Here is a 13,566-nt window from a genome sequence, read left to right as displayed (position 1 = left end):
ATGCATTTTGAAAAAGATTATAGAAAATTAGACAGTTGTTCAATTGTCTTGAGTTTTTATTATTTAATTAATATTCAGCATCTGTGGGAAAATACCGCATGGATTGCTGCTCCGAGTACAAACTTCTGTACAGTTACTGGAGTAGATTTGAGTCATCTGCTACGGAAGGAGGAGCTTTAGAAATTTGATTCGATTGGGCATCGCGTCTTAATCAAATTGTATTATTTCCATTCCACGTTGGACTGTCAGATTTCAGTCAGCTACTGTCTGTTTGTACTTGTATCGACCAGTGAAAATGTTGATTTAAAGCTTGCTTGGAAACAAAGAGTTAAATGAAGCTTTAACGAAATGTTCTGTTGTGACCCAGTGCAGCAGATGAAATTTCATCCGTTTAGATAAGATTTCTGGGGACTTCCTGTTGCGCTCGGTCTGAATGTCTAGTTGTAACCATTGGCACCTGGGTTGAAATTTTTGCCCTCTAGTAAAGTCACTTAGTTACATGTAGTGAGGTGCCGCGCTAACAGGAAGACTTTTTTTTCTTGCTTCCTAGACTTTGGATTGTTGAAAACACGCTCTTCTACGTCTGCACAACCTACAACAAGCACAGTGGTTTATACTAGGCCTGCAATAACAACTTTTTCTGCAGGTAAAGAGACTTCTAAACAAGCATCGTACTGGCAATCTGATACATGTGACCCTTTTCTGCAAAACAAAGACATAAAGGACAAATGTGTAACTTGTCAAGCTACTAAAGCGTCAACAGTTGAGAGTATGAAACAGACAGTAAGTTCAAGTCAATGCGACACCTCAAAGCCAGCAGCGCCCCCAGCAGGGATGCTGGGCTTTGGAGACAAATTCAAAACAGTACCTGGAACGTGGGATTGTGATACATGTCTTGTCCAAAACAAACCGGAAGCTACAAAATGTATAGCATGTGAGACACCAAAACCTGGAACGGGAGTAATGCCTGCTCTGACATGACCAGTGGTCACAGACAGCTCGGTGACAGTGACATCCTCCTCGAGCAGCACTGACACAACAGCCACTCTGGGCTTTGAAGACAAATTTAAGAAGGCGAAAGGCTCTTGGGACTGTGGAATATGCCTTGTACCAAATAAGACGGAAGATAACAAATGTGTAGCCTGTCAGTCTGAGAAACCAGGTATGGTCCTTTTTTTCCTGTTGTTTCCATCCTAGCCTCTGTGAATCTTGTACAGAATAAAAGTACGTTGCATATATGGAATATTTTAAGCAACACGATTCCCAGGTACGGTTGATGGATTAGCGGCTGTCTGCAGGATTGGTTTACAGGCACTTCAGAGGTCTCAGCCCAGGTTCCAGCCTGTCGCATAAATTGAACTGATTGTGAAATGTATTAGTACGGAGCTGGATCAATGCAGATACCCCCGGCTTTGCAGCTGGTGAGGGAAGATGGCTGAAGTGGGTGACTTAATTTAAAAACAACATAGTGATTTTTCACTGGCGAAAATGAGAACTCCATAGAAAGAGTTAAAAATGACTGCGTTTTTCTCTTTCAAAAAATAAGTAAAAAAAATTACAGAATGTGTCCAAAATGCCTCTACTCACCGTTTGTATGTAATTGAGGGGAGATGTGAAGCCAGATTTCAAGACAGTGTAGTCTTAACTAGTCTTAAGCTAAAGCAGAGAGATGCCTATGAAGGTCAGTGGTAGGCTTCAAGAAAGCGAGTGACCCGCTGGGTAACTTCTTCAGGGCAGTACTGGGTTGTTTCCCATTGTGTGTGACCGTAATTGATTTTGAGCGTGGTTGTATTGTTTTTAAAATACGATTCTAATTCTAACTTTGACTCTAAATGTCATTTAACATGCCATTACATCGAAAAACACCTGTGCAAATATATCGTGGAAGAAACAAATTAAGATGGACTAGACCGGGCTTTTGTATTCATCCTGTGCGGTAAGACTGAAATTTCATGAGGTAAGATAATGGATTTCAGACAGAGTTGATTCTCTTGGACTTCCAACCTCTGAGCGGTCAGTCGGCATCTTTGTCTGAGGCTCTTGCCATTGCAAGGAGGAATTTTGGAAATGAGGGGTTTACTGTGACCATGGTGCAGTGAATTGCACGGTTACGTTGCACTTGTCAGGAGGAAGAGCGATGCAAGTAATACTAGGATAAAAGTTTTCTGCGTGTGCTGTGGAAGGGAAGAGCCATTCTTGTCTTTCCGGTTTTGAATTTGAAGCGTTATCTTCTGCTTCTCTCTTAAAAGGCACCTTTTTTTTAAAAGGCACCTGTCAGGCCTCTTTATGGAGGTTACACTGTGGTCAACAGCAGCAGAAGCTTGTGTGCTGAACAGAGTTGTGTGTTGTTTGGAAGCTTTGAGTTCCACTCTGGTTTTTTTGTTTGTTTCTTTGTTTCTTTGTGGGTTTTTGGTGGCTTTTATTTTTTTCAGGGGCGGGGGGGGGAGTTGTGGAGTAGTTTTGAACATTTCTGTGGGATTTGACAAATCAGATTTAAAAGTTAATGCTCATTTTATAGTTCATGTTCAAACAGGATGGTTAACTGTCTTGTTTGTCTCACAGAGGGTCCAACACCTGTGACCAGTAGCAGTGCATCTGCATTTTCTGCTCCTTCTGGAGAATTTCTGGATTTAGACAAATTCAAGAAGCCTGAAGGAAGCTGGGATTGGGAGACCTGCTTGGTTCAAAACAAAGCAGAGGCCACGAAGTGTGTAGCCTGTGAAAGTGCAAAGCCAAGCACCAAAGCAGAGCTCAAAGGTAATCCTTAATGATTAAAACGAGGATGCATATTCTGTGATTTATTTTTTGGTTTGCTCTGATTTTTTTTATTTTCTTACCTGTTAAGCACAATTATTTTTTCCTTTGAGGTGTGGCAAAATTATTCGTTTTTCCTGTAGGAATATTGCCTAGATAACATCTGTTTCCACACTTTTCCCCAAGAATAAGTTTATCCTTTTTAGAGAAAAGCTTTCATTAATGACGTGCTTGTTCTTTACATGCCCTACACGTTGTTCATTTGGAGTTCAGACTAAAAACATGATCTTTCAAAGAAGTTCGTATACTTTTTAAAGCCAGGTGGTGGGCAGAAAACACAATTGTGAAAAGTTTTATGTAGAGAGGAAGCATGGGGTTTTCTTGTTTGTTTTACTGTTTGGTGGGTTGTTTTTTAAACAGTTTTGACTGGAAAGATCAGGACTAGAATGTAGTTCAAACCTTCATGTACTTCAGGTAAACAGAATATCTTTTGTCTTCACTTGTGCGCTTATGTCCATCAAGTAAGACCTCTGAAACCATACTAGAAAAAATCTGCGGGATTTGATATGTTCATGTACTAGAGCTTTAGAAAAAGTTTAATTCCTATATGCAGCATGTCTTCTGTCCTGGTTATTGATACGTACGCAATTAGTAGCAATCCCTTTTTTGATCTCAACACTAGGTTTAGACAAAAAATTGCGACACCTTAAGGAACCTGTCCTGCATCTCATACAAGCACAGAAGTTGCAGTGTCTCAATGCTAGCAGTACAGTTGGTGGTAAAATCTTTAGTAGGGTGAAATAGAGGCCTCACACTTTTCAGAGAAAAAAAGAGATGAGAGAGAGTATCTTATTCCCACGTACTTGCAACTATGCTGCAGAGTGTACTGCTGTTACTCTAGTGCTACAAAGGTCCAAAAATCACTGAACAGTTATTAGCCAGTTTTGTATTCCTTTAATTTGTTGAAAGACTGCAGTAGAGGATTGAAGTTTTTATTGAGGATCACTGTGTGGAAAAATTCTGATTGTTAAATGTCATTTGTATGACTTAAGAACCGCGTTTTGGAGTACAGAATTCAGTATTAATTCCAGAAGGGGTAAGGGGAAGGACATTAGCTAGTAATCCCGAACAAAAGCAGTGTATAGAGCTATACTGATTTTAATCGCAGTATTCTTACAGTTGGTCTGTTACTGAACAGATATGTTTTGGGGAGATATGGTGGCCAGGGAGGCGTGTGTGTTTGTGTGCTTCCTCTTCTAGTTAAGGTTCTGGGGTTTGGTTTTGTCAGGAAAATTCGATGAGGCACCTTGTGTAAAAGGAAATGTTAACCAGCATTTTTCAACACGGTGTAGTCCCTTAAAAGTGTCATAGATGAAAAGAGGCCATAACCGCTGGGGGAAAAAGTTAGTGGGAAACTGAGAGCAGGATCACATTCAGTAGTGAGAGAGCAGCAGCCTAGGGAAAGCTGATGAATGACTGTAACAGATAGTTCTATTTTAAGTGTAAAACAACACTCAGTACTTTATAATGGTGGTCTTACCAGAGGGTTCTTCTCCATGGCTCCTAAAAGCACGTCTTGAAGGCATTCGAGTGCAGTGAACTTAAGCTGTAAGAGTTGGGCTGGTAAGCTTGGCCTGATTTGAAGCTGTAGGCACGGGGCTATAATTTCTGAACAGGCTACAAAAGAAACTGTACCACTGTGCTTTTCAGTGCTCCGTTTAGCAAAGCCATCAAATTGTTGCAGGCAATTGATGTTGTTCTTCTAAGAGCACCTGAAAGATATTTTTGTTTGAAGAGTTCAGAGGTACCGGTTAATACTGGTTCAGATAATTACAGCCAGCTCTTGGTGTTTGTGACCAATAAAGTTTGTGGCTCCAAAAGGAGTGGGTTAGTGCTAACTGATTAACTGCTGTATATGCAGAAATATGGAATCTGATTACTTACGCAGAGAGCACTTAAAATGTATTGTTTTGCTGGCTCTCAGTGAGTTGCATCTTAATGCTACCAAGGAATAAGCTTTTTGCTCCTGGCCCAAGTTTTTTAATTTGGTGAAAGCCTTTTCTGTGCACGTGCACATGCCAGAGAGGTTGCTTAAGTAATAGAAGCTATAGTAGCTGCTATCTTCTGTTTTTTGTAGAAGACAGAAACTGAATTCGTTAGCTTTGTAACTGTTATGCATACTAGAATTGGTTTTCTCCCTTTTGAAAATAGTAGAGGGTATGCCTATGTCAGATTTGGTGAGCAAGGTGATCAGATGAGGGCACTGCAAGACTGCCAGAACGCACCAGGTCTGGGGGGAAAAGGAATCCGGCTGAGCATAGGAATTTCTAAAAGGTAACCAAGGAGTTGTGCATTGATACAATTATTCTAAATAATCAGATTCTTGTAGCTCTGCCTTTGGAAAGTCTGTGGCCCTTGCTGTAGTGGCTGTACACAGGATGCAGTCTACAAAACCAGAAATGCAGAAGTCCTATGTTTTGACTCCCTGGATTCATCAACCTGCTTCAGGATGGCTGGGGGAATCCAACTGTTAAGTCTAGCCAGACAGCGCAACTTGGGCTTAGCTGCCATTGTAACCAGCCTTGTTTCTCAACAGTAGCAAAGCTGAATGCATTGGTAAATATTTTCAGGTTTGGGCCTGCATAAGGTAGAAGGGACAACAAGTGGTTTTATATGCTAGGGAGTTCTTGTTCTTAGAGCTTTCCCTCTAGTTTGAGAGAAGCACATAACTAGTTTTACAGTGGGTTGACAGGAAAGAAGTGGGGGGGAAAAATGGGAACGCAGGGAGAAAGCCAAAGGCGTTATTACTAGAACAGGTTTAGAATGCTATTCTTTGCTTTTCATGAGCTTAGGGCAATGGGGAGTTTAAAGCTTAGCACTTCCTGAGAGGGTTTCTTACTCTACCGGCTCAGTTCTATCACTTATTTAAGGCAATTCAGGTCTCTGAACGGTTAAAGAATTGATACCAAATTTGATGAACTCTGATCCAGGATACTGACAAAACAGGACTTCATATAAACAATTTCAGTATGTTCATGAGGTTAGCTTGTGTGTTCTGTTAAATAGTAAAAAATGACACTTCTGTTTCTGTTTACCTAGCATAATTCTGCAAATGTTGCCTCCTTCTGCTTTAGAATGGAAATGCTCTTCTCCAAGAGAGCACTGTCCAAACTTCTTTGCCAAAATTTTTTGATTAAATTAATATTGTTTTATTTTGAAAACAAGAATAAGCCACAAACATGTTTTCTTGCTTCGGCTATCCAGAAGAACGTCAACAGTATTTTCAGATTTTCCTTCCCTACACAACTGTATGTAGGAAGAGTGCAGTTGGAAGCAGAAGACCTAAGATGATGTATCTTCTGTTTGTTTACTACAGTAACAAGACAATGGATTACCTCTTTATTAGAACTTGTGTAGCTTTGCAGTATTGAAACAAATGTAGGTATTAAAATACACATCAGTAATACGTTTCTGAATGGCTGAGTACCGTGCTCTCTTAGCATTGAAATACCCAGCCATTGGATTAGTTTGTCCCTCATGTTTGCTTAGTTTGGAAGCTATTTCAGAATGCCTTCAGCTTGTATTCTTCCCCAAAAGCATAGAACTCACTTCTCTGCATCCCCAATTCAAGTGAGAGAAACTGGGCACTGCAAACACAGGAGGTCTGCCTGTACAGAATCAGTGAAGACAAGTCTAAACAGCGGATTTTTTTGAATATGCAGCTGGGTTATCTGAATGTTCTTTATGCAGTGTACCTCAGTTTTAGTACAGATAGCACTTGTCTTGGTTCTTGTCATTAGTCTGAAGCTGCCCCTGAGAAAATCTTGAAAGGGAAAGTAGTGAAAGCTAATCAGCTGGCCCTTTCTTCTTAAGAACCAGTGTATTTTGTAATTCTCCCACTAATAATAAGGCGTCATGCTGGAGAATCGCGATTGTGTTGTTAAGCAAGACTGACTTCACCTGAGCGGTATAGTTGGCAGCTGTTGAATGTTTAATGGACTTTAAACAAACAAAAAAACTGAGCAGGTGGAGGTAGACATGGCAAACTGACAGGCGGTGTCAGATGCTTCTTTGAAATGGATAATCTGACTCCATTCACTTCTTTCTGGAAATAAGATCTAGTAATTAACCAAACAAAAGATAGAAGGGTTAAGACTGCATCTTTAAAGCAGCTGTGCTTGATAAATGTCTCTGGTCTTAAATCAATCTTTAGCAAAGCACAGAGACTTAGCAGCAGCTTGCTTATGCCAACGCTAAAAATACTTGATGCGTACAGGTAACCATGTCAAGGCTCTGGAGTTAATCCATGAGAACAATTCCTTCTGGTATTGGCAAAGGTGAGGATGCTTGCTTCTATAGAAATGAGGTTTTGAGCTGTGACTTAAGCTGTCACTTAGGTGACTGTTTAGGAAAGCTTCCTTTTAAGCTTTGAAGTATGTAAGCTGACAAATTGTTTAAGTTCAGAACTGGGTTTACAGTCTCTTGTTCTCTGACTGTATGCAACTTCTCATGTTTCAGACTGAAAGCAGAATTGCAGCGGTACCAGTCATACAACTATAATGATTATTGCCAAGATTACCAGAACTACCACTCGCAGAGGAGTTACGATGCTTACGCTGACTACAACTACAGCTCCTATGCTCCCTATGACAGCATGCAAGCTGTTGGAGACTGCTCTTTAGGAGATTCTTTAATGGCTCCAGCTGTTTTTGAGGTAAAGATAGTGCACGCTTGCTGTAAAGAAAATATTTCACAGATAATATGTTGTACAGATTTGTGTGAATCAGCAAAAAGAATCCGAAGTTGAAAACATGCTTTCTGCTTAGTGTGAAGTTAAAAGAGCAGATTCCATTCAGAGGTGTTTGTATTTAAGTGCTTAAATAGTAAATCCATAGAATTAGTGATTTATACACCATTATTTGTTCACGCATACCAAAGAATGGTTTTGACAGCATAATTGCGTACGCTTCTTCTGTTCCTGTTCTTCTGATTTGCTTTGCTTAAAGCAAATTAAACAGTTGTTGTAAGTGGTCTTATCGTGGTCAATGTATTAGTTGTGACCTCCGGAAGTCCCTTCCAACCTGTACTGTAATATTGGCTTTCTTCTAAAATAAGTAGATAAAATGCCATCTATCCTTGTAGTTGTAGGAAGAAGGAATGGGTTGAGACTGCAGCACTTTGAATCTGTGATGCTTTCTGAAATGAGTTATGATTAAACTTAGCCTTTTCTGTCTTTCAGGAATCTTCAGTTATGACTGCAATCGGTGATGACCTAATTACTGACGGTAATAAGGGTTCTATCATTGTCACTTGAGTTTAGCCATCCTTGTGCCTTTTAACAATACAAGCCAACCTCTACTGGATGAAGAACATCTTGAAAGTTCAGCTGAGGTCAAACCTCTGTGGGGTTGATCTGCAATCAGCTGGGGTTTTAAAGCTGATACAGCATACACTGACCGCATCAAGTAAAACGGGACACTGTCAATGCTTCGCAGCAGGTTTCTTGTACCTGTGCCTTCATTCCCATTTGAAAATGGTCTAAGACAGAATTTTGTTCTTTGTATTGGTTCCGCTAAACAGATTTTATATTAGAAACTCAGTAATATGCAAAAGCTTTGTTCTCCACCCTGAGGTAAAAGCTTATGTTGCAGATTCCAAAAGGAGGATTCAGCTTGCACTTACAAATACGGTACAAAACATATTTGTGTCCTGGAAGGTTTGCAAAGTTCCTCACGTGGAGGCATTTTGTGTTAGTGTTTAGAAACTATCCTATGTAACGTGTATTGCCGTAGAAGTGAATTAAATGACTCTTGGGAGGGTTTCATGGCTGATTATCCTTAAACGTTATCTTTACTATCTTAAACATTGTCTTTGTCTTTATCTTGAAAGACAATTCTAGTCCCAGCCTTCTAATATACAAATTCCCAAAAGTTGGAGTTGTGAGGCTCAAAATTTTAGAGGACTAAATACCTCACTAAAATTAGTAGATCTAATAGCTTATTACACTTAGCTTAAAATACATTTTATTAGCCATTTCACGTGAAGTTTTTTTGTGCGCATGCCTCAGATTTGATACTTGGACTTACCAGGCTTTTATTTTCAGATCCACAGCTCTACTTGGATGTTGATGAAATGAACAGACAATTCACGGAGACAAGCGAAGAACTCTACGATTCACTCATGAATTGTCACTGGCAACCTCTGGATACGGTCACTTCTGAAATCCCCTCTGCTATTTAAGTGTCTTCTAGAGCATGACCGTTAGGACCAAAGTGCTAAAACTACATTTCTTCTACATTATTCTAGCTCATAAGTTTTAAAGCACAATGATAGGTTGGGGTTTTTTTGCTATGCTTTTGACAGTTTCTGTAATCTTTTTGTTCATCACTCTCTTCTTGGAGCATCATGAAGTCATGTAAATATTCGAGAAATGTAAAGAGGTAAATGGGGTCTAAAGATAGACTTGCCTGTGTAAATAAAAAATTTGTTTCTGCAAACCTGCCAGCAAGGGATTTTACTTGTACCTGTGTGCAGCACGTTCTCTTCCGGCTTATGGAATTTAACAAGGTAGTAAGGGTATTTCATCTGTCTTTATTTTTATATGGGCATTAGGACACAAGCAAAATCTAGCTTCCCCTTGTTTTCCTGGTTCCTTAGGTAAGCGACAAGCCAAGCCTTTCATGTGCTTGCTTAGACTGGAAGTATGTATGGGAGACACTCACAGGCCTTGCTATGGAAACACCTGTGCCCACTTTTTCCTGCAGGCTGCTGGCTCTAACTGTACTACTGATACATGCTAGGTCAGCTAAAATCGGCTTATAAATAGGGTATGTTAAGCATATGGAAGTGTAGACTTCAACTGCCATAGCTACAAACATCCCGTGGAATGAGGATGATGTCTGCTGGCACTCTCTGCATCAGCATTCAGTTTTCCCTTGCCCTTCTTACTGTTAGACTTCTCAGCTGACGCTTTACAGCGAAGAAATTGCTACAACATAATCCGTGTTCTTAAACCTAAAAAAAAAAAATCTTGGAGAAAACAACTTGCTGGTTTTCCCTCCTTGCTGGCAAGGAGAAAAATAGTCCACCAGGAACAACAAAAAAATCCTAGTAACAGCTCCTTAAGTTATACCCTCTGCTACCCTCTCTGATTGCTCTGGTCTTCCTTCATTCGTGGTAATGAAGTTTTTAAAGCTCTGGTAGAAGGATGACAGCACTCAAGTCAAAGGAGATGAGAGCAATGAGGAAAGCTTTGCTTTAAGCTAGAGCAGTCTTGCGAGTTGCTGCCTTTATGCTGTTCTTATCTTGAAGGGTACAGAGTCTTTTCCAGTCATAGGGACTCCATAACCCTATGAGTATGGAGAAATAGTTGCTAATTAACAGTGTGTATAATAAGTAAGTGAGGCTGGAAACAAAAGAATATTCCTCCAAGAAAAAAAAGGAAGCAGAAATTACTGTACTTAATAGCTGGGGAAGCTGTTAAAGCTAGTTGACACAGTTCTGGTACTGCCGTGTGTGTTTTGGGGGCAACATAAACCATAATTGCTGTGATGGCAGGTAAGAATCCAATTCTTTTTTATGGCTTAGTGTAGTCAGTGAAAGCAGTGGTCCTAAGCTGCATGCTGTTCTTAAATGTAATGCAAATTCTCTTTTGTGACTCCTCAGTACTTCCAGGTTACTTGTAGCTGATCACCAGCAACTGCTTCTGTTAGCTATTAGCTGTTGGGTTTTTGCTAGGAATACTTTCAGTCCTGAATTGAAATGATGACATCCTGAAACAGAAGAGGCTCTTGGAGTATTGTAGGAAGCACATTCTTCCTGGTTCTAGTGCAGGTGTACACGTAGGAGGAGGCAGAAGGCAAAGAACCTCACATAGGTGGAGGGGGTGAGGTGGCATCACAGTTAGAGCTGTTGCAGTTAACTCTTCCCAAAGCATGAAAGCAACGTGGCTGGGAACAGGGATTTGTTGGGTTGCTTCTTTGTGTGAGCCAGGGAGTCTTTTGAGGGGCAGATTAATAAGAATATGACACAAGGTAGAGGTGGAATAGATGAAGCAAAGAATCTGGGTGGGAAAAGGGTTGCTTGTACGTGTCTATGGAATTGTTTCAGGGGACTGAGCTGGGGCAAATTCAAGATAATAGATGCAGCCTCCTTGACTTTGGATGGCAGTGCTGAAGCTTCAAAACCTTACAAGCTTTGATGCCACTTCAATTGTAGTGCATAGCTGTGGTACTTGAGCTCAGAAGTGCAAACTGCACAGGATTTTTTTATCTATTTTCTTCAACGTGAGCAGCAAAACATCTTCCAGGAATGTGCCTGGGTGCTACGCTGCTTTGACACGGCTTGCTTTGCATCACCAAACACAGTAGTTAGGTTGCATCGAGTACTTTGTGGAAACATTCATTGTGTTGTCACCCAGAAATGGGATGCTACAGATATGTGTTGGCCCGGCAGTATCAGTGCTGGTTTTTGGCCTTTGAGAGGTTGGTCCATAACATGTGACCTGTGTAACGAGGGGCCCACATAGATTGGTGACTTCATTAAGTCTGATGCTGTGGTGGTGTGTGACCCAAGGCCCTGAACGTCAGAAAATCAGGCTGTGGCCACCTATTTTATGCAGACTTTGCCTATTAACAAGGTCTCTACACTGTACGTTAGAGACGTGCGCCTCCTTTTCCGGACTAGATAGCGAAAATACCAGTTTTGTAGTTCAGTGAATGAGATTGGTTGGGCTGTTTGTTCTCCAGAGCTGAAAAATGTTGGGAGTGTATTCTCTTGGAGTCCACAGAAATGAAAATGATGAGAGGAAGAGAACGTTGGTTGCAGCCCGCGTGCTGCTGTTATAAAGTAGTTCTCTGATGTCTTTTTCCCTCTGCTGAGACTTATCAGCCTATCGTCCTTTCCTGTTAGGAGCGCATACCTGGCTTGGGATGGTGTGCGCAGGGCAGATTCTTTACCGTAAGAGCACAGTGAATGCCAGACTTCTTCCTGTACTGCCGTGTTAACCGTGAGTCACAAATTCAGGAAGCAGTGATTGCATCGGAACTGCTAGAATGCTTTGCGGAGTCTTTTTACTGGGTAAACTTCACAGCTGCAGTTACAACTTCCAGCCTGTGTTAGCTGAACACATCGTACTGGTGCCCGCCATCAGTTTGACAAAGATGGGATTGCAGTAGGAACTTGCTTTTTTCCTTCTTTTTAATTAAAAAAGTCTTTGAAGCAACTTTTCCAACACCGCCATACTTCACTTCTTCCAGTTATTTTCTGTTTTACTTAGCTGAAATGTTTTTTTTTCTTCCAAGCTTGAGGAAGTTTTCTACAAGAATGTCCCGTAATGATTTCATAAACTCTTTTCGTTGTACCTAGCTGCAACAGAGAATGCTTTTATTCAAAAACCTGCTGGTTTTCTCTTCCAAGAAGTAGTGGGGTTTTTCCTATCTCTTCACTGATGGGAAAGGCTGTAGGACAGTAGCTTGAGGGGCTACTAATGCTGTCATCAGTGAGCCGGGAAAAGGCAGGAGTCCGAAACGGGTAAAAAGTACTTAAAAGGATACCAAAAGAGTAAACGGTACTTAAGCCGTGGATGTTTCTTTTTGCAGGGATGCTCTGGACCAACCGCTTCTTTCTAGCGCTACCTCAAAGTAACTTGCAGATAGAACTCACAGGGAAGGTTGATCAAATGGTGATGATCGCTGTCATTCTGCTGGACACGCAGATACTTGCCTTTCGTTTTGGCTCATTTTTAATACCAATTAACTTCAGTGCCTCGCGTTAATAGACACCGTTTGACTGCATCGGCAAATGTTTCTGAGTCGTGAGTGTCGTTAAAGGCCTGTCACCTGTTGTGGTTTAACCCGGCTGGCAGCTAAACACCACACAGCCGTTCGCTCACCCTCCCCCCTCCCTCTCTGGGATGGGGGAGAGAAACGGGAAAGTGAAGCCGGTGAGTTGAGATAAAGACAGTTTATTAAGACAGGAATATAATAATAACAATAATAGTAATAATAGTGATAATGGTAATAGTATTAATAATAATAATGTGTAAGAAAACAAGTGATGCACAACGCAATTGCTCACCACCCGCTGACCGATGCCCAGCCTATCCCCTAGCAGCCGGCCCCCCACCCCAGCCAGCCACCCCTATGTATTGTTTAGCATGACGCCAGATGGTATGGAATACCCCTTTGGCCAGTTTGGGTCAGCTGTCCTGGGTCTGTCCCCTCCCAGCTCCTGCTGCACCCCCAGCCTGCTCGCTGGCAGGACAGAGCGAGAAGCCGAAAAGTCCTTGGCCTGGTGTAAACACTGCTCTGCAACAATTAAAACATCAGCATGTTATCAGCGCTCTTCTCATCCTAATCCAAAACATAGCACCCTACCAGCTACTATGAGGGAAAATTAACTCTGTCCTAACTGGAACCAGGACAAACTGCTTCAGCACTTTTGATCTTTTACAAACTCAGCTAAATTATTTAAGTTCTACTTTGGGCACCGTGTTCCTTCATCAGCCAGGATTTTGTGGATAGAGTTGAGTCTTCTTATCACGCGAGGCCAATAAAACAACTGAGTAATTTAAACCTTTGTGGCTGCTCCCACCCCCAACACTTTCCCATTCCCATGACGACTTCTCATCCCCCAAATGACTTCTCACCCCCAGGTCTCACTCGGGGACCCACCACCCGCAGCCGCTCCCCATCAGGAGCAGACATCCCCAAACCAATTGGCGACGCGGGCAGCGGCAGAGGGCTGCGTTCAGCCCCCACCCCCCCCACCCCCCCCCGCTGACCGATGCAGGAAATAAGTGCAGGCAGAGGC

General features: G+C 41.6%; 1 pseudogene; it reads left to right on the top strand.

Annotated features, from left to right (window-relative positions):
• The first annotated feature begins 98 nt into the window (after window positions 1–98).
• LOC136790881 (nuclear pore complex protein Nup153 pseudogene) lies at window positions 99–2,355 on the top strand (annotated as a pseudogene).
• Window positions 2,356–13,566: the final 11,211 nt, after the last annotated feature.

This window comes from Anser cygnoides, chromosome 5, assembly GCF_040182565.1.
Source record: "Anser cygnoides isolate HZ-2024a breed goose chromosome 5, Taihu_goose_T2T_genome, whole genome shotgun sequence".
Classification (NCBI taxonomy): Eukaryota; Metazoa; Chordata; class Aves; order Anseriformes; family Anatidae; genus Anser; species Anser cygnoides.
The sequence above is the reverse complement of the archived record's forward strand: the minus strand, read 5'-3'. Positions and strand labels throughout refer to the sequence as shown.